This window comes from Pogona vitticeps, chromosome 11 (genome assembly GCF_051106095.1).
Source record: "Pogona vitticeps strain Pit_001003342236 chromosome 11, PviZW2.1, whole genome shotgun sequence".
Classification (NCBI taxonomy): Eukaryota; Metazoa; Chordata; class Lepidosauria; order Squamata; family Agamidae; genus Pogona; species Pogona vitticeps.
The window spans coordinates 22,620,737-22,648,661 of record NC_135793.1 but is presented as its reverse complement, the minus strand read 5'-3'; positions in this window follow the sequence as shown (position 1 = coordinate 22,648,661).

Genomic DNA, 27,925 nt, shown 5'->3' with positions numbered 1-27,925 from the left:
ACCAACCAACCAACCAACCAACCAACCAACCAACCAACCAACCAACCAACCAACCAACCAACCAACCAACCAACCAACCAACCAACCAACCAACCAACCAACCAACCAACCAACCAACCAACCAACTAACTAACTAACTAACTAACTAACTAACTAACTAAGGTGCAGGTGGGAAGGAATAAATAGCAGCAGCAGCAACATCAACAACTTCTGCATTGTATGTATTGGAAAAATAAATTAAATACAATTTTAAAAAACAGTATACTACCCAAAGTATTTAATGCAAAATACAAGAGAATTTTCTTTTCTTTTCTTCCAGTAGAGTCACTGGTGAAAACACACAGAGGTACTTTTGCTCAACTACAGGAATGAGAAATTTCACAGTGGCTATCCCATTCCCCCCCCGCCCCACGGGGAGTCTTGAGGCATCAAGTCATTTGAATTTCATTGGGGATGAGAAAAATTGCAAGTATTTGCTACACCATTACAATGAAGGAAGGGTGATAAGAGCTGCAAACCCTGCAGCAACAGAAAAAAAAAAGAAAACGAAGACAAAACCACAGTGCTGTGGCATGCTTCAGCACATTTATTCTAGTGTGTGTTTCATGGATATCACCCCCTTTTTCAGATCCATGGGACAAGAACCAATTCTTCAGGCCCATGAATCAATGAAGGCTCCCAAAGAAATATATGCGTCAGTCTTTAAGATGCCAGTGTATTCCTTTTGTTGCTGTTTTTGTGTTCCTATAACAGATTAGCACAACTACCTGATAATCAATGAGTTTTCTTCTGAACTTTGACAGATTTCTCCAAGGTGGTTGAGAGAGTTTTGGGGAGAAGGTTCAGTACCTTGGACAGCTCCAGGATGAAAATCAACAGCAGACTCACCACCCCCACTGGCTGCAGTATCATCATCTGCCATTGCTTAATGGGAACTGGTAACAATGGGTCAAATGTGGTGGAGGTCCACCTTTGCCAAATATTTGCCAAAACATCCTTTCAGGGAATGTGTTTGTGGAAACAGGCAGGCTCAAAAAAATAATAATTTTCCCGGGTTACTGCAGCCGAGAAAGTCTTCTGATAAGCTTTTTTCTTTTTTGCCAAGTTTTCGATGAAATAACACACAGTCCCCAATGGCACGGCACAGGATAGGGGTGTCAACCAAAGCTCTGGACCTCAAAGAGAAGGGATCCTTTGGCATACCTAGTCACTTGAAACAATATTGCTTTGCGTGGGCAAGCCTGTGAAGCTTTCCCCCAACTCAGCTGGATTTTGGGGGGGCGGGGAAAGAGTAAAATAGGAAGAGTGAGTGAAGAAAACAATCATAGCCTGAGGCAAAGTGTTGGGGATATGAGATTGTGAGGCAAGACGAAAGCAAACCGGGGATATTTTCATCTCAGCCAGGTTGTCAGCCTCCCAGCTCTGAAAACAAATCCAGCAGTCCCAAATGGAGAGTTGGAAAAAGGCTAGAACAGGCTAGAGTGTTTCTCAGATAGATATCTGTACAGCAGGAAAGAAAATCTACCGACACATAAATAGGAAAAGGTAGGAACACAAGAGCTGTGTTACGGGGATGAGTCAAGTCCAACTTAAGTTGCACCGGTGACTTGACTTGGGTCTTTTATAAAAGACTTGGACTCCCCTCATGACTCTGAACCAATTTTTTTGAGTTATGTTTCGAGTCCCTCCCTGCTCTCGCCATTGTTGCTGCCCTCAGGTAGCTGGTCTAGCTTCCCTGCCAGCAGGTGGCTGCTGCCTTCTCTCATGCACCCGCTGCCCAGCTGATAAGTGGGTGCATGTGCAGAAGCAGGAAATGGCTCCAAGAAAGTCACTCCGCTGTTTCTGTGCATGTGCCAGCAAATGACTTGAGACTTGGGCTTGAGGCTCAGGACTTTAGACTTGGACCCAAAGACTTGGACTTGAGTCTCAGATGTGAAGACTTGTCAACATCCCTGCTAGTAACAACTGTGAGTCAGAGGTACGAAGGAGCAAGGCCCTTTTCATACATCACCAGAGTGGCTTTAGGTGTTCTCCTTATATCTGCCATCCATCCATCTATCTAGTTGCAATAGGGGATAACAGAAGTGGCTTTCCTGCCTCACTGGGCTGTTTTCAAGAAGACGAAGGTTGCCTTGTTTCCCTGTCAACCACAAACATGAAAGGGACTGACAATCAAGGGAAACAGCAGGGGGGATTTTGCAACCCAGATTGAGTGAAATGTTTTAACTGATTTGATGCCAGGAAGGGGAGAGATAAAAAGAGGTGCTGCTCCCTAAGGGGGGAAAGAATGAGACAAGATAAACCATGTTGGGTTAAATAGAGATGGTGGGGTTTGCAACAGCTGTCTTTGCAGTACGGGATGGATTAATCCCTGGAAGAAGCCCTATGGCCATTTCCATCTTCAAAGCTCTTTAAGGTGCTGATTTTAGAACAAAACCATCATCTTAAAGGACACACAGTCAGCAGAATGAGAAGAAGGTGGTAATAAAAGATGGCTTAGTTTCTTGGCCATGGATACACTGTCTCTTCTCTCCTGAGGCCTGTGTGTCTTACAAGAACAGTTCAAGTGTCCATACCTGGCAAGTCAATGGATGTTAATGGACTTGGGACTTGGTACCAAAGACTTGGACTTGGGACTTGGTATCAAAGACTTGGACTTGGGACTTGGAACCAAGGACTCAAACATGGAGTTGAGACTTAGACCCAAAGACTTGCCAACATTCTTGGAATTCAGGCCCTAGCAGGGATGGTGGCAACTAGTGGATATATTTGACCACCTATCCAGACACAAGCAAATGATTCCCCCTCTGGCTCTAGGTTTCCATCCTGTCTGGTTAACTGGGTTTTACCAGATCCTGGGTCCATTTTCCCATCATGCTTGTTTTTAAGAGTTAGTTGACTTTGAAACAGTTGAAGCCCCCAACCAAATCTACTCTGCCTGACCATTGTGGCATCTTTCAGAGGTCCATTCTGGTGTCATCTCAAGAGCTGAGTTTTGGTCCTGCCAGAGAATGGGATGGTGTGAACCTGGCAACCATAACTGCTGCTAGCACTATCATACTCTTACATGAGCATTTGTTTGACAGAATCCAGGCAAGAAATTCAAGGCTATACTTTCCAAAAGATACAAGTCATCTCTCTAATGAGGCATTTCAGCTCCTCACTCTGGAGAAGACTCGCTGCTGGCCATTGGCAAAGATCTTTCGGAAACCCACCTGGCTGTAGAAATTGAAACTCTTTGCTAGGCATAATTGTGGATGTTTTTAACAATGGAAATTATTGGACTCTGCTTGAGTAGCCTGTTACGGTTTCAAGGGAAAGGACTTATCTCAGAAGCTTTATCCCTTTCTGGCAATGATCCCTTAAAGAAGTTATCAGCCATGCATAATGAATGCCTTGACATTCATCGGAGGATATCACAAACACCATGGCATTCATTAAAGACAAAGCATTTACGTTTCAGAGATCTGGGGCATCAGCAGCTGGAACATGGGCTGCCGGCTCCTCCCATATACATCATTGGCACTTGAATAACATGCTGTGGGCATTTCTCAGTGGGGGGGGGGAGAGAGAGAGGAGCATTGGGTCACTGGCATCACAGTGTCGACAAATCTCCACTCAGAATTAATCGCTTTGGAAAGGGGAGGGGGAGACGTCTCCGTTTTCCTTTCATCACCACTCAGCTTAACTGATTATGTTTTAATGATGGGTGTTTTGCAGTTAATTTCTTTCCATTCCAGAGCACTGAAATCCTAGAAGAAAAACTTTGCCTGCCACCTTAGAAGCACGCCAGTTAAGTTGCCGTACTGCAGGCTTGCTGAAAGTATTCAGCTTCCTCTTTTTAAAAGAAGAGGTAAAAAGAAGGGGTAGAACCAAATGAATCGCTGTCTCGCAGCTTGGCTTGGCTGTAAATACTCTAAGATGCCTCATACTGTGGGTATTGGTGTAAGGTGTTCTTGGTACCCTGCCCAGCAGAGATGTCCCAAGGTCCAAGGCAAAGTCCATTCTTAGTCATGCTGGTTGAGATTCTTTCAAACCACACATGCCAGGAATGGATGTTAAGCTCTTTCACAACCGAAGCATGAGCTGCAGTTTAACCCGCAGTGCCACCACATCCCTTCACTCTAGGCTGATCAAAAACAGATCCCACCCCTCCTCTCTATGACAACTTTTCAAGTATTTGAAGTCTGGTATCATATCCCCGCTTAGCCTCATTTCTCAAGGGTAAACATGTCCAGTTCTTTCCGACTTTCCCCCTAGGGTTTGGTTTCCAGTCCCCTGATCATCCTTGTTGTCCTCCTTCAAACTTCTTCCAATTTGTCAGCATCCTTCTTAAAGTGTGGTGTCCAGCAGTGCTGAATAGAGGGAGATGAGTACCTCATGGGGGGGGTAACCCTTTCAACCTATAGTGTTCACATGGGCTGAACTAGCCTTTTTAAATCCAGTCCTAGGTCCACATTTATCTGAGGATTCAGTCTCTTCAGATTCAGGAACCTGGCCACTTATGGGATTGGACTCTTTGTCTTAGAGACTCCAAGGCCTGTAGGACACAATAGTTCCTCAACTGTGCTATGTTTGAGGGGCTCGCGCTGAAAATACATAGGCACTGAGATTAATAAAAAATCCCCCCAAAGGTATAACTTTTGGAGCTTTGATGATGGAAACAGGTGGCTGTAGCTGATGAACAAAACTCGGGAAACCACATATGTCTTTAATTTGAAACGAGGCTGGGCGTAAAAGCCAAACAGAAACCCAGCTGCTCCTCCGGTTTGGTCATGCAAGCCCCTGCCAAAACAAGTTGTGTTTGCTGCATTAATGAAGGACTGATCAATAGGCATTCTGGCGTCCGGTGTTCGTGGCCATCAAGGATTTCCCTGAGTCGGCAGTTCCTCTCTGGGCCTTCCATAAAACAGCAACCTGTCCATTTGAAACCACACCAAAGTCGCAAAGGCTTTTCATCTCTGAGCGAATGCTACGGTGTGCGGCAAATTAATCAAGAGGACATTTGGAAGTTATAGTAACTGATTAGTTTTCTCTCCACGGAAATTTGCTACTCTAAATGCAGTCTCGTCCTTTACTATGGCAGGAGGGAGAGGAGGGGGAGCCTTCTGGCTAGACTGTACATTGGGTGAGAAGATGAGGACCAGTTTAATGTCGTGGCATTCATACCAGTTCAGTAACATTGCCAGTCAGCCAGGGATCAGGCTGGAGAGCTCAGTGGTTGAGGCCCTGGGCTCTGGAGCCTGAGACTGGGAGTTCGATTCCCCCCTGCGCCTCTTTGACAGGGGCTGGTCTTGATGATCTACAGGATCCCTTCCAGCTCAGCAGTTCTGATATTATTAATGAAACAGTTGGGTTGCTCAGTGGTTTCGGCATCTGGCTGTGGAGCCAGAGGTTGGGAATTCAGTTCCCCTTTTGTGCCTCTTTGATAGGGGCTGGATCCGATGATCTATAGGGTCCCTTTCAACTCTGCAATTCTAAGATGAGGTTGAGGAAGATGATGAGGTAGGCCAGTCAGAAAAGTAGCAATCTAACTCTTCAGCCACGGGGGTTTATACACGACTCCCTAATTTGCCCATGGTTGGTTTGTTTGCTACAACTTTTTACACTCCCTTCTTTTCATTCTCAGCAAAAAACAAAACAAAACAACAAAAAGGCTCACAAAAGACTTCTTTATTTTTTTTTGCTCCGACACAACAGTGCATTATTTTCATTTGCAACAACATTCCCCAAATAATATTTTGTGCAGATGCAGAATTTTTATTTTGTAATAGATACCCCATGTTGGCAGAAATACTACCTCTTATGGGAAAAAAAAGGTTTTCTGCACAAAATGCAAAGTTATTTTTTGTGCGTGTGGAAAAAAGGTGATTTTTTCCCACAAAAATGTGGCAAAATATAAATAAAAAGAGGAGAATTTCTCATAATCTCACTCAGGAAGAAAACTTTTCAATTTGGTCTATGAGAATGAAAAAAGTGGAAAATTTATATAAAGATTCTCTTTTGGCAATTGATATTGATGATGTATTTTTTCCCCTGACTCTTAAGATTTCAGACCTTAATAAATAAGAATGCAATGATTTTTCAAAGAAGATCTTAATAATAAAATTATTTATCTTATTAAATTAGATGCATGATTGGGGAAGGACCTACATGAATGAACAATAATACTTGCAAACCAAGCCAGCACTTAATGGCAAATCATTTATTGCAAAGCAAAGCATACTAAACTCCAGGGCGTGTGGGTAAAGAGGTCCTGTTGTGACAGTCAGATGCTTCCAGCATTTGAGGAATATGGTCTTCTAATGTTGCTTTAACTATAATGTACAGTTTGGTAGATGCCTTTCCAAACTTCTTCTGGAGAGATTGAACCTGGGGACTTTTTCTCATGCAAACATGGAGTAGCCATATTAATTGCATCCTTTGCCCAGCTAGCCTAATACTGTCAACTCTGACCACCGGCAGCTGTCTGGGTCTTCAAGGAGGATCTTTTCTCAAAAGCCATACTGTCAACAAGGACCTTGTCTTGTAGCCAGCTGGGTTACAAGCCCAAAGGAAGCTGCTGAGTGTCAGGGTGACCCACTCTTTCTTAGATGACAAGAAAGAGTGGATCACCCCACCCCATTTTCCCCCCAAAATGGCAGAGTCCAAAAACAATACAATGCAATTCTCTGATTTATCCAAGAGCTGATGGCTCCGAATATCCATCCGGCAGGGAGCAATTACATCCAGGAGAAGGCTTGTTTCCCTGGTATCAGAAAGCAATCACTCCCCTCAGGCACACACCCCATGGTGCCTTGAAGACAAGATGACTGATCCCTCTGAAATTTATTTTCAGAATCAAAACCTTATTATAATTACTCTTTCCAGGCCTGAAATAAATAATTTTGTTCCTCATACCTGCAAGCACTTTTGAGAAGGAGGTAATTATACGGGTAAAAATAGAAACATTCTAATTCTTAAGAACATTTGGAGCGATCTTTTTTTTTTTAAAGAAAATTAAACAGTGTTTCAAAGTTGAGAAGCCAAAAGAGGGAGAAAAGTTGATTTGATCCACTACCAAATGAAGTCAACCTGTAAAAATAATAATCATCTGTTGGTCAAGTCAATTGTGACTTATGGTGATCCTGTTTTCCCGGCAGAGAATACTCAGAAGTGTATTACCACTCCCTTCCTCTAGGGGCACTCTAGGACTGTGCAGCTTCCCCAAGGCTACAAAGGCTGGCCCTACATGCAGGAGGCACAATGGAGAATCGAACTCCCAACCACACCTAAAGCACTGAGCTATCCAGCCAGTGATTACATAAGAAGAGACGAAAATGGGATTTTATCTCTTCCTTTCCCGGTTGGCTTAACGTTGGGTCCGTGGTCCAGGATGTGGAGAGACAACATCACTGGTATTTAAATGTGTGGGATGGGGGCCATGTGATTTTGCTCCTTGTCGGTGTGGTGGCACAGGACATTCTCAGGGCCTGCCCCCTTTCCAACACCTCTTCCCGTTCTGCTGGCAGGCTTCGGACAACCCATTGCAGGCTAAGGATGTAGACCTGTGTTCTTTGCTCATCCCAACTATAGTTGACTCAGTGGGATTTATATCACTGGCATCTCTCTCCTGGAACTCCTGACCCACACTAACTAGATGGCATGCCCTTCTCTCAGAGGGAGGTTTGCCCCTGTGGTGATGATACAGTAGAATCAAGCACACATGTTATGTAGCTATGAGTTCTTTTAAAGGAGAAAGGTGGAATAAAATATATTTTAAAGAAATAATAAATAAATGTTGCACTGCCAGTTCTACCATGAAGTTCTACCATACTATTAAGCTAATTCTCCTTCTACTTACCTCATTTTTGGTCTATCCTGAGATCTCACATGAACTACTTTTAGGCCCTAATCCCCAGATTGCATTTACTTGCACAAAACTCCCTCACAGCTGCATGCAAGATACACAAAGATTACACGGATAATGATTTTAAGCTATAAATTCCTTTTATCCTTGTCCCTTCTGCATTAGCATTGCGACTGCCTTATAAATCTAACCAGCATTATGTTTGTTGGTCATGGACCATAATAATAATAAACTAAGCTAAACTGACATCACTGAGCATTTGAGTCCATGGTCTACTCCTTGCTGAGACTGATTCGTTGATTTATTGATTTATTTAACTTTTATGCCATCCATCTGGCCGAAGGCCACTCTGGGCAGTTTACAACACAGACCAGCAACAGAGATCATTTTTTAACTGCTGTGCTCCACTCCTTCATCTTTAATTATTTTTAGTTTGTTTGAGGTGCTTTCAAATGGCATTCACATCATTGTGCTTTTATGAGATAATTATTTTTTTCTTTGTTTAAAATGGAGAGATGAAATAAATTAATTTCGATTTACACAGATCTGAGGATTGTGTGTAAGAACCCTGCAGCTTCTTTTTCTGCAATATATAAACAGACAGAAAAACATTGAACCAACCAGTTCACCCTTTAAGATTTGATCTGAAGATCTGAAGATTTAAGATCTGATTTTAAGAATTAAGATTAAGGTCCACCTTTTAAAAAGAAGCAGATTATGGACTGCCTTCTTTCTCTCGTTGAAGAAAAATCTGGCAGACGTTCACCTTGCCAGACAGAAGAATTTCAGCGATTCGATGTTTTGCTTTTAGAATATTGTTTTTGTATTCCGCTTTTCAGAAATGGTGCACACATGTGTTTGTATAAAAATAATAATCATGTGTTTGTGTGTGGAAAGGCAATATTATATTTCAGTTTTTACAAATGAGGTAGGTTTCGGTTATTTCCAGAGGGGAAGGGCAAAAAAATAAATCAAACTAACTAAAACTCGCTCGCTCACTCACGGGCCAAATAAATAAATATGATTTAAATAAACGATGGCTGCAGGCTTTCCTAGTGTATCATTACAATAGTCATGACTCAGTGTTCAAATTACATAGCAGACCCATCAGTAAGACAGTGCTCCCTCCCTCTTTTTCTTTCCTTTTTTCTCTTTCTGCTCTGCGAAAAAATTAAGAACAGAGGAAAATAAAAGCAAACGAACTAGAACAATGCGTGTCCCCTTTCAAGAACAATGCTGGAACTGCCAGAGAAGCTTTCTGAAAACAACATGGTTTTCTAGCTTTGTTTGCCCATAAATAGACCTTGTTGTTGTTGTTGTTGTTGTTGTTGTTGTTGTTGTTGTTGTTGTTGTTGTTGTTGCTGTTGCTGTTGCTGTTGCTGTTGCTGTTGCTGTTGCTGTTGTTATCGTCGTCGTCGTCGTCGTCGTCGTCCAAACTAAGGGAAGCTTTTACAGTTCTTGTCCATTGAGAACAGTTGGATTAATCTCTCTTCTAGCATCCCTAGCTAGAATAAACATAGACAAGACAGACAAGAGTGACAAGCCTTTTGCACCTGACAAAGGAAGAGTCTACCTTCGAACTTCTTGTAAGCTTTTTCTGACACACCTGCACCAGCTTTATGTCAGATTAGAGTTGTTCATGTCAGGAAATCAAAGGCACAGTACTGGCTATTTTTGTTGACTATCTATTGAAGCTCGGATGAAACTATTATGGTGTTCTCTAAGTAGAGAATGTAGTGTAGAACCTTGAGCTGTTGGACAAGGTCTTTTTCCCAAGAAGGGGTTGTTCAGAAGGAATATCAGCCTAATTATAGCATCCGTTCCATCTATTTAGGTCAAGGGTGGGCACCCTGAGACCCTGACCATATGTGGTTCACACATGGCCAATTGTTGAGTGCCACGAATGAATGAATGAATTAATGAATTAAAGAATGAATGAATGAATGAATTAAAGAATGAATGAATGAATGAATGAATGAATGAATGAATGAATGAATGAATGAATGAATGAATGAATGAATGAATGAATGAATGAGTGAATGAACGATGTTAGAACTGCAGAGCGAGAAGTCAAGGAGGCCCAGTGGGGGAATTGAACTCCCCACCTCTGGCTCTGCAGTCAGATGCCTAAACCGCTGAGCTATCCACAAGTTCATTGTGGTTGAGGGCTGTATGTGGTTCAACCCTTTGGTGAGAACATTCTTCTCCTTTCCTGGGAACCTGACTGAGAAGAAGGGAGAAAGGGCAGAAAGAGACAGAGTGAGACATCCAAAGAGAAAAGTTACTTTTGAGCATTGATGGTACGCAGACCCTGAGAAATTTTGATGGCATATGGACTTTGACAAAACACAGGTTGTCCCTAATTCAACTGGAAAGGCAGTATTCTCTGTCTTGCTGCCAGTTCGGAGGTATATGAAAGGATTAGGATGATGTAGTGCTTAAAAGGTCAGCTTGGAACATAGGAGGTCTATGTTCTAGTCTCCAGTGAGCTATAAAACACAGCAGTTGACCTTGGGGCAGTCACACACAACTTGCCTGATCTGATACCGTTCTTTTTACCATCACATGGGGAGAGTCACATACATGACCTTGAGTTCATTAAAGGAAAAACTGGATGCTAATGAAACTAAAATAAAAAAGTAAGGGAGCAGCTGGCTGTTCTTTCTCAGGGTGTCCCTTGCTAAGGAAAGTTGTTCTTCCAAGTGGGTCTCTATATTTGGACCCATCTGTGTTGTTGCATGCCCTGAAATCATCAGAAGGATGCTGGGTGAGGTTTTCAGGGAGTTCCTCTCAAATTTCTAGACATTCGTGGTTGCTACTCTGCTAAAGACGGCCCCATTGAGTAGATTTTTGAAGGGTTATTAGGGAGAGACAGTCACTGAAAATGGTGTCCCTCCCTGTTCTGGTGAAATAAACCATTGATTGGTGTTGGGAGCAGATGGGAGGAAAGGTTTTTGGAGTCATACCTAATGTCAAGATCATGAAATATGCAAAAAGAACCGCAAAGGTCTGTAGAATATTACCTCCTCTTGCATATTTTTAATCCTTGCAGTTTTTTGTTCTCACAAGCAGGATCTTGTTCTGAGCATCCTGTCTGTTAGATTGTGATAGTTGTAGCTTTTTGAAAAGGCAATTTGGGTCCAAGCTATCTAAAAGACCATATCTCCCTCTAACGAGCCTCTCTGGAAATTAAGATAATCAGGGAGGTCTTTTGCATGGTTCCACCACCTTCACAGGTGTGTCTGGTGGGAACGAGGGATAGATCCTTCTCTGTGACTGCTCTTTGGAACTCCCTCCCATAGGAGGCCAGCCTGGCCCCATCTTTGCTGTCCTTCCACAAGCAGGAAAAGACTTTTCTCTTCAAGCAGACTTTTCCTTAGTGATTGGCAGCCTGAAAGGGATTTTTTTTTGAAATGGATTGTTGCACTCTGTTGTTTTTAAATGTGGTTTCAGTATTGATTTTATTGACCATTTTATATATAATTGTTTAAAACTTTTTTTATATATTTCTATGCTCACAGGGTGTTTTTTTAGCTTTTAAATATTGTATTTTAATTGTTGCAACCATCTTGGGTCCTCTTAAGGAGGAAGGTGGCGTACGAACAAATGAACGAATGAAGAAACAAACGAATAAACAAACACATTTTCCAATATCTGATTCCTTGTCTTGCTCTGGCAGCCAGAACAGTACTCATCCCTTTTTTAATGAAATGAGCTACTACTGCCGAAATCAGGCATCATGAGTGAGCAGGTGGTGGCATACTGCCAACCAGGAATTACATTTCATCATCCGAATCGTGGAAAACATCTTATTTTACAAGGCAGCATGTGGACTGTCCTTGAAGCTTTAGATGCATGCTCCTAGATTTTGGTCATTTTTAAATGGAAGGAAATAAAGAAATATTCTCGACCCTTCTGGGAGGGAGAGCCTTAAAATTTATACACATTTTTCTTTTTCTTCACAGCTAGAATGTTACGATGCACTTGAAAGTGGATAAATTGATGTAAACATTTCCAGTCACTTCTGCCTTAGCATGTTATTTAATGCTAATTGCATTTCAATTTAATGGAAGACAGTTCCATTGCCATTCAATTAGCATGGTTGTTCTCTTAATGCAGAGCTGTTTTCTTTACTAGAACATGTAGCAGAGGCTGTCAGAACCGCTAATGTGTTCCCTTCTTCCAAGAGTTGATCTCTAGAAATTGCTGTGTTTTTTGACTCACTTTGAAGTAACGTGGCTTAATTTAGTTCTTCATAACTCCTCTCTCTCTTTTTTTTACAACTGTTTCATCTCACTTTGCAAGGAGCGAAGAAAAAAAAATGATGATTTTTCCACCTGAAAGAAAACTGAAACAAAATGCATTTTGAGAAATATCTGATTACGAAGTGCAGGGGAAAAATGCTCTCTAAATCCCACCCTTAGAAATAATATGACAGAAATACTGTCATACTTGGAATAAAAGAACATATTAAGAGGCTAAATGGAAAGATAAAAGCAGGACCTTAATGATCTTACTGGAGCAGAAGCATACAACCTGAAACACTGCTTCTTAAGTTTAAGATATGCAAGGCCATGCATATAAACACACTTTTCAAGGGATTTCAAAGAATCCTCTATTCCAATTCTGACTGTGATCTCACCCTTCTGCTAAGATGATATGAGAGAGACAGCTGCAGTGCTCCAGAATTATGCAGGGTTAATCCTGACACATTGAATTGGGCCTGTAAATGTATGCTGAGCTGGTGGAGATGCTATACCCCTGGTGTGATATGATTATAATACCCACTTTCCCTCAATGCCGCAGGACATTTTTTGTACTAACTCAGGCAGTCTTCAAGGGCAGCCCCATGTACAGTGTGTTGCATTCATCTAAGCTTTCAGAAAGGACACTAGGCATTTGAGTATAACAAACAGATGAAAAAGGATAGCATACTACCACTAGCCATTTGTCTGGATTTCTGGAGCTCCAGATAACATGGGGAACCTCTATAGGTTCTTCACCCTCTGCATATAAAGGACAATAGAAATAAGAAACTGAATGTTGGAACTACCATATTGCTCCTCCTTGCAGGTCAGATTATTAGCACCCAACTTTAGATGGCAGTTCTTCTCATCCTGCTGAATCCTGTATGAATGTGTGGTTTCCTCGAGAACACTACAGTGTGCTTGCATTGCATTGGCGCCACCAAAATTCAGTTTTTCACAAGGAAATCTACATATTGTTCCTTATGAAAAATGGTAGAACTCTAATACCATTGTGAATCTATTCCTGGCATGTCTGAATTGAGCTGTCCAGAGTGCTGAAACTAGTTTCAGCATGGGCTGATTCTCGGATAGTTCTCATAAATTTTAAGGTGAAACCCAGGGTGGATTCAGTGCTGTACGGACAAAAGAGCCATGATCCTCTGCTGATAAGGGAAGGCAAGGTTTTGCTTACATATTGACATCTTGAACTAAAGGTTTCTCTGCACAGATTGGATATGGTAGGAAAGCTTTCATTTCTGGAAGAATCATGAACTAGAGGTATATTTAAAGGTAGAGTTCTGATGATTATTTCTCAGGAAATGTTTTCCAGCATTCTGACTTCCTAAGAATGAGTCACAGCTGTAGTCTGGAAGGGTCGTCTTCTTGAACACAGCAATAAAAATTCTGGGGTTGCATGTGGACTATTAAATACATGGGAATATCATCACCAATGAGTTCCATGAGTTTTAATCACCCTCCTTTTATAATGACAGGTAACAGAGCTAAGTCAGTAGGTTTTTATTTTAATCATGTATTTCCTACATGAAACCCATAAAGAGAACCTGGCCAGCTACATATGTAATTATTTCCGTTCATGTCAGAGAAAAATTCAAAGCTGAAATGCCCATTTCACCCTCTGCATCCTGACACTTCAATTCACAATACAATTTAGAACCTGGCCAGGAATGCTGGCAACATCATTTCCGAGCTTCTTACTTCAGTCAACCCCTACGACGCCAACAATAACAAGTCATGCTTTCATACAATTAACTTTGTTCCGAAGCAGCAGCAGCTGGAATGCTGATTAGTAACACTCACAGAAGAAGAAAAGATTTATTATAACCTTGATTAACTCATCTGAAGGAGAGGGGATAAAATACAAAGTGTTGGGTTTTCCTGCACTGACAGAGCTGGACAATATTTGTCGTGTGAAATCACTGGGTGAGGTTTAGAAATAAATAAATAAATAAATAAATAAATAAATAAATAAATAAATAAATAAATAAATTAATTAATTAATTAATTAATTAATTAATTAATTAATTAATTAATTACATTTTAAAAACATCTCTGCAAGGAATTTACTAGAAGTCTGAAATTTATTTTCCCAAGAGTCTGGGGAAAATACGTGTAATGTAACTGTAAACAACTTAAGGATGCATAGTTTTATGTGTGTGTGTGGGGTGGTGAATCAAGTAGATTGTTACCTTACAAATTCTTATTCTCTTGCACTAAATCAGTGGTAATGGTGGTAGTATTAAATGCCTTTATTGACTGCTCTTTTGCATATCAGTCCTCAAGGGCATATATGATTTAAAGCAGAAGTACCACATTTGGTTAAAAAAACACCCCTCAATAATAACATTAACTATATGCACAGCAGATTAAAAGCTGAAATGGAACTATGTTTCAAACAGGGGAAAAGGGCGACATAAAATCCATCAGAAGCCTTATTTAAAACTCAATAGCAGTACATCTGATCTGATCTCATCAGGAGGGCATTCCACAGTCAAGATGATGTGGAAGGAAGGAAGGAAGGAAGGAAGGAAGGAAGGAAGGAAGGAAGGAAGGAAGGAAGGATCAGTCCATTGAAATTATAAAATTTTCATAAGTGTTGATTCACTGTTAAGCAATTGATTCAATAGGTCTACTCTTACCTGGGACTTCCAATTGGATCTACGTAGGTGGTTGTGTTTTTGATTTATTTGTAATCTCTTCCACCAGGATCATTTACACAGCAAGAATCCATTAACTTAAAACAATAATCATGCCTCTCTTGGCAATGGGACAAGCAACAGGATCTCTGACTGAGATCTTAGAATACAGATCGGGCAACCGATCAGGAAAGAGCCTTCCAGAGAGCTCATGTCCAAGCTATTTAGGTTGCTATAGATCAAAACTCTCACCTTCTGGAGACTAATCAGAAGCCAGAGTAATTGGGCCAGGAATTACATGGTACGTGAAGTTCATGTTAAACAAAAGTCAGATGACTGCAAACTGTAGTGGAACTTCAAACATATGCTCTTCCTTCTGTCTATTCACTTGTTTCCTGTGTGTCCAGTAACAGCACTCAAAGTGGCTCACAACATATTAAATATTGTTAGAAAGGTGAGCTGGATTTGGGGGAAAGAGGTCAAAAAGGGGTGCAACAGGAATATCTGTGTCTTCTGCTGAAAACTTAAATTTGTCTTGCGAGGCACCACTGTACACTGTTGGGCTTCAGTTCATGAAAAATTGTTTCCTTTCCCAGTTCCTCTGTGAAGCAATAGATCCATTATAGATTCAGGCATCCACAAAAGGTTTAACTTGAAAACATAAGCAGTGAAAAAAAATATTAGCCTGGTCCATAGCCCATTGCTGTATCTACTTAAACAAGCAAAGCCTAAAGAGGGGACCATCTGTTGGCATCTGTCCACAACTGGCGACCCAGATTTTGCAAGATCACCAAAAATCTGGAGAGACTCCTTGTGCAGCAAAAACAATTCCTCTTCAGACTTTTCTCCTTCTTATGGAGACAGAGGAAGACAGAGGAAATGAAAACGTGTCCACATGTTTGGAAAAATCTTTTTCTCAACACCCTGTTTAGCCTTACAGTGGGATCTCCATATCTGCAGGGGATTGGTTCTAAGCCCCACTCCCTGGATGCTGAAAGCAGTGAATAATAGTGAAAGCTAATAGTAAAAGCTGTAGCATGCTTTTACTATGTAAAGAGAAATACAGAAAAAAGTATTTCACCATGTATTACCAGAACTGGCCACTAGAGGGAACCAGAGATGAATCTATGTATTCAACCAACAAAATACTTAACATGTTCTCTAGTTCTCTCTAGTGGCCAGTTCTGGTAAATACATGGTGAAAATATGTATTTCTTGGGGTTTTTTAAATAATGTTTTCAGACAGTGGATAAATGAAACATTGGATATGTATCACATCAACAGGAGGTCCTACTGTATTTTGTTTTGATTATCCTGCTGCTGTGTCCCATGTCCATCCTACTTCTTTGGCTCTGTTTCTTGTTTAAACCAGCAATCACTAGGAGACTGTTGACTTCTAAAACCCATAGTTTGGATGTTCCTCATGGGGCTTCTACTTCAGACAGCTTCTCTTCCCATGTAGGCAGTGACAGGCAGGGTGCAGCTAGCCTGGCTGTGCATGCCTATTTTGCATTGATCCTTGTTTGCACTGCTGGCATGCATTGTAATGGAGATTGCATTTGAAAAAAAATAGTCTGGAATTTCAGGTTGTTTTCAGTATGACTGTAACCTTGACAACAGGGACGAAGGAAAAGATGAGAGTCCCAATTCAAGGCTCTAGTTTTAACCCTGAAGTCTTTTTCTGGCTTGGGGCTAAGATATCTGAAAGCCATCCCATTCCCTGGATGTGCCTATCTGGACCTTGACGTCTACGAAGTCCCATCTCTAAATATATGAAATATTCATGAAAGTATACTGCACAGTTAAAGCAACTTCATGCCACTTTATTTTAGTTCCATCCAATGGAATCTTGGGAACTGTAGTTTACTGGGGTGTTTAGAACTCTGTGCTAGAGAATTCTAGTGTGTTCCCCTAAATTAGAGGAAAGAATTCACCGGACTATTAATCACAGGAGGCTACCTGAGAGAGTACAGGTATCTGAAGTGCTATCAAATTGCTATAAATGTTCAGTGTAGACAAATTCTGATCAGATCTGTTGTTGCCTAAATGAGACAGGGCCTTTTCAGAGGTGGTGCCCAATAATGTTTACCTGGAAAGACCCAGCAACAAAGACTGATGGCCCCAGTTTCTCGGATGGTGGTGAATCCACTATTGGGTTTTACTCCAAACTTTGATGAGGGTATCCTAGGTGCAGAACATCTTTGCACGGATAGGTTTCAGCCCCTTGGATAGCACAGATAAAGTTTGGACAAAAATCCAGAGTGGATCTCCATCACCAGCCTAAATTGCTCACATCTACTTTTGTGTCATTATTAACCTGTTCTCGGGCCTTGTAATCTCTCTTGGATAGGAGCTGTTTGATTTCCTGTAAATGCTCCACATCATGTCTTTATCAGTATTTTAATATTATTGGATTTTAAACAGCTGTGTCTTATATTGTGAGCGCCCCTGAAAATATTGTCATGGCATACCCAACAAATACTTTTAATAAACAGACAGATAGACAAATAAACAGCAAAAAACTCAGTTCTATCCCTGTCTGTTGCAGAATGAATTTCATTCTTTAAAACTTCTACTCTCCCTGATATATCACACAGTGTCATTTACTTCAGCGGACAAGGAATATGAGAAGCTTACTGCCATGTGCCTAGATTAGCTTTAAAAAAAATTAACACCCCAACACAATGCAGTGAGATAAATGCCAAACATATGCCAAGCTTATTTTTTATAAATCTTCTTAAATAATAGCAAAGGAAATACAGTGTAATCAAGCTTCAGATGGTTTTTGACAGTGCTGCATCATTGTCTTGCATCCAAGTGGAATTATAGCTATTTTAAAATCACATCAATGTCACATTAAAGCTGAACACCCAGCCCTTGTGCCATGTGAAATGTTTATTTTCTGGTTGCATCCCGAAGTGGCTGGTGGTACAGTGCTTTGCCATTATTAATGTATCTGTAAGGAAATAAACATTTCTGGAATGCCTTCCCAGAGGCTCACATAGGGGAAATGCTTAATATTTCATTATGACTATATCAACTCGCAACTCAGATTTTACGGGTACCATGAATTTGCACCAAGCTTTAGTCCAAACTTCAAAGGAGTTGTTAATGGTCATGGCCCCATTTTGATGCTAGTTTCAGCACCTTGGAAAGCTTCTGTGAAGTCAAACTAAAACCTGGAGCAGACACTTCACTTCTGAGAAACCAGAGTCATCAGACTACATTGATATTCAGAAAAATGCAGCCTTATCCAGCCCCTTGTGCATCTAAAAGGATGTACATGAAGAAGAGATTCAAGCAGTTCTACTCAGGAATCTTCAACACCTCAATCTTTCCCCTCTAGAGGATATGGCTTTTCTGCTTCCGACTTCCAAGCAAAATCCCGAGGAACATGTCCTGCCGAGGAACATGTCCTGCTTTTATACACACACACACACACACACACACACACACAGAGAGAGAGAGAGAGAGAGAGAGAGAGAGAGAGAGAGAGAGAGAGAGAGAGAGAGAGAGAGAGAGAGAGAGAGAGAGAGAGAGGCACATAAACAGCCACATCATCCAAGGAAGAGGGCCTAATATCATGACAGGTCAGCTTTGATAAGGTCCAAAGTGGCTTCAGCCCTTCTCTGAGAAAGCATCCCTTCATTACATTGTTGGGAGAGAGGTATTCCATGGTTCACTGGGAGCTTTCCATGGTCCTGACCTGGCCTTTCTGAAGTGGCATGGGTCATGTCAAGGGCAGGTACATTCTCTTGGAAACTGATCAGATTTCATGAGGTGGCCTTGGCAAATTAAGTCTGGTGTCACTGCCCCTGTGAACCCCAGACTTCAGCAGAACAGAGTAAGAGATGCATTCCAGAGTAAGAGATGTTTCACTTCATCAAATATATATATATATCCATCCCATGGTGGAGGTTCAATGCATCTGTCAAGGTTGATAGACGTTGATTAGACCCTTTCCATACTTCTTTTCTTGGAACATGTTCAATTCTCTTTTAATTTTTGTGTTGGTGGAAAGCAGGTTTACTGTAATGTATTGGCAGTTGTGCCTATACTGTATTCTGCCAGGGTAGATTAAAAAGGCTGGCAAACTCTTAAGTGCTTCAATTTATAATGCATTTGCCAGTATCGTGTGGCTTATTAACTACACACTGAACAGCTCATTCCACATGGAGTCCCTCTCTCCCCACCATCTGTGCAAGAGGAAACCTACTAACCTTGTGCAGAAGCCAAAAGCTCTGTTGTTTTCAACAGCAAGCCAGAAAGATAGACCGGGCTCCAAATGGAAAGCCCTTACGCTGTGTCTTTGCCAAAAAGATTCTGGTGAGTGCATATAACGTTGGTTAAAAAGAGAGAGAAGACACTTAGTTGTGCCAGGTTTTGTATTAACTTCAGCAGGAGGTGGCTTACAATAGTGTTGGGTAGAAAATAGATGAGGTCCACTGGTACGTCTGATCTAAGGAAGATCATCAATGGTCTTTGACTCTCAAACATCTCATGATGTTCACCAAAAAGTTCCTTAATCCCTCTAATTATGTAGTTTTCTGAAAATAAGGAAACTGGGTGGAAGGTCCATTAAATTTGGTTCTGGTATTGGCCACAAGCTGGTTGGATTGCTCAGTGGTTTAAGCATCCAGCTGAGGAGCCAGAAGTTGGGAGTTTGATTCACCTCTGTGTCTTCTGGGAGTAAAGCCAGCCTGTGTGGCCTTGGGCAAGCTGCACAAAGAAGGGAAGGTATACCACTTCTGAGTATTGTCTACCTGGAGAATCCTTAAAAAAAGGTGGCCATAAGTCAGAATTGACTTCACAGCACATGATGACAATGATAGTTTTTAACAGGAGTGAGGTCTAGAAAGACAAGCTCAGATCATTGCAAAAAGGAATTGGAACATACAAGCAGAACTAGAAAATCCATTGTCACAAGTAAGGATACGACCTACAACACTCTTAATTTTAGTAGTACTGTATAGATAGCATAATGACTTTTCTTTTTTAAAATAATGGACCAGCTTTTTTAAAAAATATAAACAATTGGTTGAATTTGTTGCCTCTGAAACAAATTTTGGAGGTTTATATTGGGGGATTTGCAGCCAGTTTGGGCAATTTTTTCTATTTTGTTGGTCTATGTTTGTTGCTAATATGTCTCATAAAATGACACATTTTGACAAATGTGTTATTGCTTTAAAATAATGTTCAAGTTCTACATATCACTCCATATTACATGGAGGAGGCTATCATGCCAGAGAAAATGACTCACTCTAACATTCTTCCGATTTCTGGACAGCACTCAGATCTTGGCAGGATAAGGCACATGTTGTCTCTCTCTTTCTTGTGTGTCATACTGAGAACATTTTCTCAAACAATGGCAAAAGAAAGGGGTGTCCAAAGTATAATTTTGCCTAAACAGCTATTTTCAACATGCATTACCCTTTCTTTCCTGATGGAAAAGCTCAGAAGGCCCTTCACAGACTAGACTCTTAGCAGCTGATAAAGGTTAACAAAGCAGAAGGCTGGATTTTGAGATGCTTCATGTTCTGGAAGAATAGTTTTCTCGCTGTTGGGTGGACCAGACAGGCAGATTCTGCTCACATTCAAATGGACTGCTTCTCATCTCTTCATGGTTTGATGGGGAAAAGTAAAATGAAGCCTTTTCTCGATGCTTTTCACAGGTGACAACTTACCTTACAAGCTAACAGTGGTAAATATTGTACTCATGGATGTTTGAGCATTCTAAAGTTAGATTGACAAGGGGCCAGGTTGTGGGAAATTTTAATCTTAGCTGGAAGGTGCTGGAAGAGGCCCTCTTTTTGCTCCCAGGAAGCCCTGTGATTGGCCTGTATTGGCAATTGTTCTTTTAAGAAAAAGTTAGCACTGCAGTGTAAATGCAATGCCAGACATCATAGTGGAAAATTGCCACTGATTAATGAGTTGCTATTTACATTCAATGCTTGGATTGCCAGTTTCCAAAACATTCTGATGTCTTCCATGTAAAATGTGCTGTGCCATCGGAGTTGTAGAACTACTTGTCACCTATTTCCCAGTGGATGTTACTGGACTTTGCAGGAAGGAGGAGACATTGGTGTTTCCATCTGAATGCAAACAGTGACTCATTAATTAGCAGCAATGCACCACAATGATGTTTGACATTGGTGGTTCCGGCTGCCATAGTATCACCAATCTCATGGAAGTTGCCAATGAACATATGTTCTTATATGTGCATCTCTTTGCAACATCCCTGAGATTGCTAAGCATAGAATATGTTCTCCAAAACAATTAACCTTTTGTCTTTCCTCAAAAAAGATCAAGCAGGTTAATAAAATAACATACAAAATGTTCAAACGTTGGTTTCATAATGATTAAGATATGAATGCAGTAATAAATGTGACCATTACAGGAGGAGGGGGGGTCACATTGCTGATCAAATGGAATTTAGCTTGGGTGTTCTAGGTCTTGGCTTCAGTAATTGTGTTGGTGATGGAGACAAGGGCTAAACTGGCATTTAGTGAATGAAATTGTCATTTGTACATGGGTTGGCTCATGAAACTGGAAACCCAGAGTAACCCCTGAGAACTTCACTACCCCCAGGAATATATCAACAGCAGTTCTAGTTATTTTAAAGAACAGAGCCCATTAAAATCAGAACAGTACAGCCACCATCTAAAAATCAAATATTTTCCTAAAACAAAGTAGGGCATGAATGGAGGACAAGTGGGTGTGACAGGGGAGGGAGCTGTCCATTCATTGTGAACTTTGTAGCTCATTCGCTCCTTGACAACAATGGAGATCCCGGTGAAGGGGCAGCTGATGAAATGGAAAATATTACCATTGAATGGCAGGTTGGTAAATGAGGAAACAACAGCCATCCTAGATTTGATCCTGGATGAGCAAATGTCTTGCATTACAAAGAGCGAGTTAGATGAAGCCAAGGGTGATCTCAGCTTCTCCACCACTGTTGCAGCAAGAAAGACCTGGTTGGTGCGGTGGGGGCAGGAAGGCAGAGTTCTAATGAACTGGTGTGAGTCCAGCCCCCTCATCTGGAACCACAGTCCCAGGTTTTCTGAGTTTGAGTGTTCCTGGATGTGAGTGATTATCTGGATTGGTTTCAGTCTGGTTTCAAACTTAGTTACATCACATTCATTCATTCATTCATTCATTCATTCATTCATTCATTTATTTATTTATTTATTTATTTATTTATTTATTTATTTATTTATTTATTTATTTGATTTATATCCCGCCTATCTAGTCGGTTAAGGCCACTCTAGGCGGCTTACAACCAAAAAATACCACAATGTAGATAAAAACAATATCATATAAGAAAAGCTTTCAACTTCAGACATGCAGTCTGAAGACTGTTTTCTCCTCTGGTGACCTTCTCTTCCATAACTAAAGAAGACAATTAAGAAAATAAATAAATCCATGGATGGATGGATGGATGGATGGATGGATGGATGGATGGATGGATGGATGGATGGATGGATGGATGGATGGATGGATGGATGGATGGATGGATGGATGGATGGATGGATGGATGGATGGAGCTGGCCTGTAGTGTGAACAAGAAAGTTATTTCACTTTTAAAAGAACCTCTTTTTTTAATAAGAAAAACCCTTGCACAGGAGAGGGTGCAAGCCTTCAAGGTCTAGAGATGAACATAAGTGTTCTTCCATCAGATTTCTAGAGATTGCCCACACACATCTAATCTGATGAGAAATTTATTTATTTATTTATTTATTTATTTATTTATTTATTTATTTATTTATTTATTTATATGCCGCCCACTCTACCCAAAGGTATCTGGGCGGCTTACAACAATTATTATAGACAATTATACACAACGATTGCTCCGTTGTATATCTAGGAAGAAATCAAAGGCCATTCTTGTTTACCACCTTTTAGCTATGTATATCCTGAGCTAACGATTGGTCTGGAAGTCTGATAGTTGTAAATCAGGATGTTATGTCAGCACTGTGCAACTTTGAAATATTTTTTTACCTATGGCCATTGCAAGCTGTATTTCACGGGCACTCGCTTTTAATTGACATTTTGCAATAACTGCTAACATTGTATGCTAATAGAGCAATTATCTGAAATGTCAGGCTTCCCTGCTATTTCCCCGCACCTCACAAACAACAAAAGAGAAGGCAAAATGTCATCTCTTTGTAAGGCTACCACCGATATGAAGATTATGTTCACTCGCCAACGTGTGCCATATCTGTATTCTAATTGCATAGCCTAAGACCTTTAGTTGTTTTTTTTAATATCTCCCTTTTAAAAACAAATTTGAACATACAGTATAGGTGTATGCAACACAATGTCCAAGATGAGCTCAGTCAAATGATGTTCTTGTTGTGTTGAGAAAGAGACAAATGAAATAGCCCCAGCCTTTTACCTTTGGACCTTAGTGTTTGGATTTGATTTGCAAACTGCTGGATCAACGCTGCGGAAATGTAGCACCAAAGTTCTTTTAGAGAACCAGCAAGCATTTCCAGGAAATACTGAAGATCCATTGAGGAATACAGCAGGGGAAACTGGTGTTGGCCAAAGTAGAGGGCATGAGACAGGAGAAGCCTTCAGTTGGTTTGTTTCCAGACAAGTAACCATGTCAGAGCTTGGCTGGATAGCTCAGGGGGTTAAGTTGGGAGTTCGATTCCCCACTGTACCTTCCAGGAGATGACCTGGCCTTTGTAGCCATGAGCAAGCTAGACAGTCCCTGGGCACCCCCAGAAGAAGGGAATGGGAAACCAATCTGTATGTAAACTCCTCCTCATGGTTTTTAATGCTTTAAAGGTAAAGGTAAAGGTTCCCCTTGACAATTTTTGTCCAGTCGTGTTCGACTCTAGGGGGTGGTGCTCATCCCCGTTTCCAGGCCATAGAGCCAGCGTTTGTCTGAAGACAGTCTTCCGTGGTCACATGGCCAGTGCGACTTAGATATGGAATGCTGTTACCTTCCCACCAAGGTGGTCCCTATTTATCTACTTGCATTTTCATGCTTTCGAACTGCTAGGTTGGCGGGAGCTGGGACAAGCAATGTGCGCTCACTCCGTCGCGTGGATTCGATCTTACGACTGCTTGGTCTTCTGACCCCGCAGCACAGGCTTCTGCGGTTTAGCCCACAGCGCCACCACGTCCTGGAGCTTTTAATGCTTTAGTGTGGATTCATTGTTGACTCCTGTGTTTTTATGCTCCTTTTAAAATCTTTATTTTGATTTGGTGTGCATTACCATAGTGGCTTGGATGGAAAGAAATATTATTTTATTTTGGAGAAAATTTTAAGAAAATCAGTAAAATGGTGGTGGCTGAAGCACGGGCACGCTCAGATCCAAGAGACAAAACAGAATGCTTTCTTCTGAGGTGGAAGAGGCAGGGAGAAATTAACATGGCCACTTTCCCAATAATCAGACAAATTATTGGTCGAAAATCCCTAGTTTTTAAAATTCATTTACTAATCATAGGTTTTAACAGGAAGGTTGGAACTTTAGCCCCTCATATGAAGGACTCTAAAGAAAAGAAGGGGGATAAAGCGATATTAAAATATCCATTTTTGGAAGACTCTCTAATGCGTTCCTGGGAGGCTGCATTTCCCTGCTTAATATTGGTGTTGTTCTGTGTTTAACACACAGCACGCCCAATGCTTGGTTTCGTCCGTTTATACTGCATCACGCCGTGCTGTGATTCATTAACTGGGAAATAAATTGTAAAGCAAACATTCAAGCCCTCTCAATTTAGCTGTCAACCGAATTTCCAAAACTGCCAGCATCATCCATATAAATACAAACACATGAAATTTATAAGCCCATAACTTCTCAAATGCTGGATTATTGTGCACTATTTAGCATGCTCTCAGACAGTCGGGTAATTAGTTCACCACAGAGATGGGAATAAAATATTTTTTCATCAATTTCCAGCCTGTTGTTACCAAAACGATGAATCTTTTGTCATAAATCCAGATGGCTCCAAACCAAACCTCGCCTTCTTCCTCCCCTCGCTCTGGCATTTTTCTTATTTATTTATCTAATATATATATTTTTACTCCGCCTTTCTCCTTAAAAATGCCCCAAGGGAGCTTACATCATTAAAATACAATGTTTAAAAACTAAAACCAGTAAGTAGACACATACTGTTCGTTCTTCCCCAATTCTAACACTAACTGGTACAAGTATCTTCCCTCAGAGTCTAGCCCAGTGGCCCTTGGGAAGAAAGAGACAAATAAACCTTATTTCCTTACCCTTCAATCTTTCCCCAGAAAATAGATCCAGATAACTAAAGAAAAGGAGATGAATCACATGCTGGATGACCATTCAAGAGAACTATTGTCTATTATTATTATTATTATTATTATTATTATTATTATTATTATTATTATTATTATTATTATTATTATTATTATTATTATTATTATTATTATTATTATTATTATTATTATTATTATTATTATTATTATTAATTTATTTATTTATTTATTTATTTATTTATTTATTTATTTATTTATTTATTTATTTACTGGCCAGGTATGTAAACCATACCCGGAATTTAATATGGCTACTGGCCACACTTAAAAACAACACACACACACACACACACACACCATAAACAGAAAAATTCACAAGACAATTAAGAACAAATTCTACAAAAGCCAATTGCCTCAACTCCCAGTTGCGTCAGATGGTTACAAATTCAGCAGTTTGATGGCACAGGGAAAAAAGCTATTTTTGTGCCTCTATGTCTATCAGACATAGCAAAAGATTCCTTTCAAACTGATAAGAGGCTGATTCTGAGTTCAAGCAGAAACAATCCACTAAAGGAAGGGACAGATGATATGCCTGAACCCATTTCCAAAAGTCCTCTATCGTGAAAGGATTATGGAAATTGCATTTTGGTAAGGCACTTGAGAAATACACCCCAACATTATCTGCTTCGATGGTCCTCTAACCCAGTGTTCCCCAACCTTGGGCCTCCAGATGTTCTTGAACTACAACTCCCAGAAGCCTTCCCCACCACCTCTGCTGGCCAGGATTTCTGGGAGCTGAAGTCCAAGAACATCTGGAGGCCCAAGGTTGGGGACCATTGCTCTAACCAACTTAAGGTTGCCTCATTTAACTTAACATGCAAAGCCCTGAATGGTTTAGGACCTTGCTACTTGGCTGAGCACCTTTCCCTCAGGAATACCGCCCATCCTATCTGCACCTTCCAGTCTTTGATCCTGTGGGTGGCTAGGCCAAGGGAGGCTTGGATGTCTATTACTAGGCCTTCTCAGTGGTGGCCAACTCATTATTAAATTCACAACCAGTGGAGGTGCCTCTGGCCCCCACCCTCCTCCTGTCCAGAAGACAAATAAGAACATGGAGGGAGACAAATAAGAAAGAACATGGCTTTTTAGCCAGGCCTTTGACAACCTGCTTCCTATTTAGTGATTTAATTATTTGGTCATTGATTTTTGGTTGAGCTGATTTTATCATTGTTGCCATCTTGGGATTTGGGGTTCATAAGGTTGTTAAACAAGGGATTAGTGAGGTGAGATCTCTCTCTTCTCCCCCCCATGTTTCCTTGGGTCATTCCTTGAAAATCTCACATATCTCGAAAGTCTTATTGGCTCACCATAAGTCAGGATCATCACAATGGTAAACATGCATAAACACATGCAAATCACAATTTGGTAAATCTGTGGCAAATTCTCATTCTATGGTGGTCTAAAGACCCATATAATTTGTAATTGCTCACAAATTCTATGGGCCTTTAGATTCTCATAGAATGGGAATTTATCACAAAAGTAACACCAACATGTAAGCTGATCAGTTAAAAATACTTGCCCCATGTTTCTGATTCTTCTACGACTCATACCAGCAAAAAAGAAGTTTTATCACATTTTAATTTAATGATCTAGGTATGAAAGACATTTTGAGAGAAAAGCAATCATAGCAGAGAAATGCACTTAATCTTGATAATGCTGCAGATTTTAATTTTAAAATCTAGGCATTACAAGCTTTAAAAATTGCCTCAGTTCCCATTGAATTTAATGAACACCTTGAAGAAATAATTATGGGATGTGGGGGGGGGAAATACAGCTTTATGATGGGTGTGGTATTTTCTGTTACTGCTCTGCTTTAAACGGTGTTTTTCACTCATTTATGTGTGCATTTATTTTATGTTTTAATTGTATTTCTTTTCTCCAGTTTTATTGTAAGCTGTCGTGTTCCATTTAGGGGAGAAAACTGGGGTAAAAATCTACTAAACCAACAAATAAAGAAACAAACACTAATTTCAAGAACACAGACAAAAATAACTCCATCAATAAAATTCTGTAACTCTGTAAAACAAACTTCGGTCTTCAGTTTTTCCCTTATGTGTTAATGAGTGAATAAATGCAAAGCTGATGTGACCATCTCAATATTTCAGATATTTTAGTTTTCTTCACTGTTTCATAACATCTTTTAGATCTTGTTTTCTCCTTCTTTCCTAATCTTTCACACTTGATGACAGAGCATGCTCAGAGCTCAGAACATTACATTTTAAAAATAATCTCATTGTGTTACTCATTAATTTGTGGCAGTCAGCTTGCCATTATCCTTATCACAGCTCCAATCAAGCTGTACAAATATGAGTATTCTTTAGTTCCCTCTACTGGTCGGTTCTGATACTGCACCTTGATAATACAATGACACCGCACCTGCCCTGGCAAAATTTGAAATATGTCTATCAAAACATTTTTAAAATCTGAATTTTAATATGCATTACTCACTACGTAGAAGTCACTTCAGTGTCAAACCTAGGCAATGTAGGTGTGATTTTGTACAGGTAACCAGGATGAGATGGTTGGACAGTGTCATCAAAGCTACCAGAATGAATTTGACACAACTCCGGGAGGCAGTAGAAGACAAGAGGGCCTGGCGTGCTCTGGTCCATGGGGTCATGAAGAGTCGGAATTGACTAAACGACTAAATGACGACGAGCCAGTTGAATGTTGACTCAACCTTTCATCCTTCTGAGGCAGGTAAATTGAGTACTGTACCGAGCTCGCTGGTGGTAGTGATGGGCAACGTTGTGTTTTTTTGCATAATTATGTTGTAAATGGTCCAGAGGATGCTGTGGCATTCCCTGTGGATATATGCCAAGTTCTCTCCCCCCTGGCCTTCAGGTAATGGATAAAAATATATCATTATTTCTTATTCCTT